Source organism: Anopheles stephensi, unplaced genomic scaffold (genome assembly GCF_013141755.1).
Source record: "Anopheles stephensi strain Indian unplaced genomic scaffold, UCI_ANSTEP_V1.0 ucontig180, whole genome shotgun sequence".
Taxonomy (NCBI): Eukaryota; Metazoa; Arthropoda; class Insecta; order Diptera; family Culicidae; genus Anopheles; species Anopheles stephensi.
In genome coordinates this window covers 39,061-42,349 of record NW_023405103.1, presented here as the reverse complement: position 1 = coordinate 42,349, position 3,289 = coordinate 39,061, and the positions used below count along the sequence as shown (strand labels likewise).

The 3,289-nt window shown below is 54.4% G+C and overlaps 1 pseudogene; it reads right to left on the bottom strand.

Annotated features, from left to right (window-relative positions):
* Positions 1 to 149: 149 nt before the first annotated feature.
* On the bottom strand, positions 150 to 304 carry LOC118515724 (annotated as a pseudogene).
* Between the last annotated feature and the right edge of the window lie 2,985 nt (positions 305 to 3,289).

Genomic DNA, 3,289 nt, shown 5'->3' with positions numbered 1-3,289 from the left:
CTCGTATGTCTCTCTGTGTTAGCACTCTCACTTTCAGCGCCCACGGTCCGACAAGGATGGCGGATCCGAGCACGCCATGCTGCGACAGCCTACCCCCCTATGATGGGGTCAGGACGGTCAGTTTGGTTAGAGTGTTGAGATAACTTGGTAGGCACTCAAGGATGTGTGCATCGGTCGGGTTGAGTCGTCCGATGCGATATGCGTTCAACGTGTCGATGTTCATGTGTCCTGCAGTTCACATTCTGACGCGCATTTAGCTGCGGTCTTCATCGATCATGAGCCGAGTGATCCCCTGCCTAGGGTTTAACGTACACACCGAACTAGTTGATGAATGGAACCGAAGTCCATCCATCCATTATACACACCAAACACACAACTCTGCTTCCCTAGTACCACACTGCAGGCGCCCACGGCCCGACGGTGCGGAGCCGAGCACGCCAAGTGCGACTGTCGATCCCCTTTGTGACACGACAATCGTCAGTGTATAAAGTACCCGGTATACCAAGTGTGCATCTTTACTGACCTTCGCCGAGGCATGGTATGTGTTATCCTTTGAAGAGTTGCTTTCGCTCAACTCACCAAGTGTGCTACACCATTCTGTGGTTGTAGCGTGCGCGTCGCATGTTGATGCCGACGATGCGTTTGGCACCTCACTCCGACTTGTTTGATGAGTAAGATATGCCATTATAACAAACCAACACAAACTTTGCTTCCCTAGTACCACACTGCAGGCGCCCACGGCCCCGACGGTTGCGGAGCCGAGCACGCCAAAGTGCGACTGTCGATACCCTTTGTGACACGACAATCAGTCAGTGTATAAGGTACCGGTACTGCCAAAGCGTGGCGTCTTTACTGACCTGCGCCGAGTCAGTGGTATGTGTATCCCTTTGAAAGAGTTGCTTTCGCTCAACTCTACAAGTGTGCTACACCATCTTGTGGTTGTAGCGTGCGCGTCATGGTGATGCGACGATGCGTTTGGCAACTCACTCCGGACTTGTTTGATCGTAATGATCCTCCGCAGGTTCACCTACGGAAACCTTGTTACGACTTTTACTTCCTCTAATCATCAGTTCGGTCAACTTCGGCGTGCCAACTGCAGCTCACGAAGGAACCGCGGAAGGTATGCCTCCAGAGACCTCACTAAATAATCCATCGGTAGTAGCGACGGGCGGTGTGTACAAAGGGCAGGGACGTAATCAGCGCTAGCTAATGACTAGCATTACTAGAAATTCCAGGGTTCATGGGGACCGTTGCAGTCCCAATCCCAACTAAATGAGCATTTGGGTGATTTCCGTTCCTCTCGAATGGTGGGGCTTATTGGCGAGAACACGCTGCTGCCCACATTGTAGCACGCGTGCAGCCAGAACATCTAGGGCATCACGGACCTGTTATCGCTCACTCTCACCTTGCTAAACACAAGTTGTCCCGCTAAGCAGGGCAACTAGTGCGACGACCGCCCGCGAAGGGCGCCGCCCCGTAACGTCAGGTGCGCCGGAGGCACACTGCTGACAGCGTTCTAGTTAGCTTGTTTGAGTCGCGTTCGTTATCGGAATTAACCAGACAATTCATTCACGAACTAAGAACGGCCATGCACCCTACCCTTAAATTTGAGAAAGAGCTCTTAATCTGTCTTACCTCGATAAGTTCGGACCTGGAAGTTTTCCCGTGTTGAGTCAAATTAAGCCGCAAGCTCCACTTCTTTTTTTTTTTTTTTTAAAGCCACGTGTTTATTTATTAAAGTCAATAGTTTGTTGCGGTAACATATATCATTTAACAATTAACAGATACAAAACGCGCATGAACAAATATTGGGTGGATAATATAAATAAACAAACTCCATTGCCGGCGGCCTTCCGGCGAGGGCGTAGCCACCGGCGGCAATGGCGTTCCTCTCTACATAAAGTGAGGGCCCGCGCCCCGCCTAACTTTTCGACAACACGACATTTAATAAAAATGACGGACACGAACATAACTCCTAATCACAGACGAAGCGGGCGTGCCCGCAATTCGCCATTTCTTCGGTTCCCTGATGCTTACTCTAACATTAAATGCATGAACGCACATGCACACAGTTTAAACAAGCAAAGACAGTCTCCCTATTACGATTGGACGGACATCCGCACAAAACGTTGACGACAAATGACGCTTATAACACAAATGGAGTACTCGCACGCTATTGGTCGGGTACGAACGTACGCACAAAGCGGAGAACGCAAAATGCCGATCGTACCCGAACCGAGCGCACGCGCGCTCTCTCTCGCCGCCTGTGCGAGAACGAACGACCGCACAAAGCGGAGACGGCAAAATGCCGGTCTCGCCCGGTCGTTTCTCGCACGCTCTGTCACTGGCCGGTCGTTTCAGCCTAGACCGCTCCCACTAAGTGTTCATGGTAGCGATGGCGGCTTCGAGTCCGCCGACGTAAGAACACTATGGCGGTCCGCTCTCGTGGTTGGCCCATCGTCGGGCTTACTCCTCCTTTGGTTTCGACAGCCATTCGGCCCGAACGCGATGGCGGCAATATACCGGCGCGTCATTGGGCGCGTATCCTATTGCCGCTGGTTCCGCCTTTGCCGACAACGAAGAAAGTGTTCGGCCGATGGCGGATCTCGTTCGGGCCGAAACGGGCGTTGTCTCTCCGGCACTCCGCACTATCGTTTTGGTCCTCTGCAGCCGTGCGCTGCAATGCGGTGCGGTCCTCCACACCGGATGCAGCTAACCGCACTGCTGCAGGTGGCCGCCCGATGGCCAGGTTTCTCCGCATCGGATGCAAGCAGTTTGCTGCGGTCGGGTCCGACGCAGTTCGCCGCCAAATGCCCCCTCTCCAGGCACCGGAAGCAACGGCGCTTTGCCGCTTCAGCATGGGGGCCTCCTCCAGCTGGCAAGAAGCGTAGTCGATGAGCAAGCGCTTCTTGCTCAAGATGGCTTCTGCCTCGACACGCGGTAAGCCGTACGCGAGCCCGTTTCGTCGCGTCGGCCCTCTCCACATCCGCAGCGAGGCCACCGTTGGCTCCCTCGTGAGTGCCGCCCTCAGTGCTTCCCGGATGGTGTCCGCCTTCGGTGAGGTTGTCAACATTCTTTAGAAGGCACCTCCGCCATCTCGGTAAGGACCTTGGCAGACCCAAAGCTCCCCCAGCGTAAACTGGATGCGGCGACACAACGCCTCGGCATCCAACGTCACGGTGCCAGCTCCATCCTGAAGGTACCTTTCGGGTCCTCTTCCCGATGCGGGATGTGCCTCTGGTCCTCCTGCAGGGCCGGGCTCGTCCGGATGGCCTGTAGATCTCCGCGA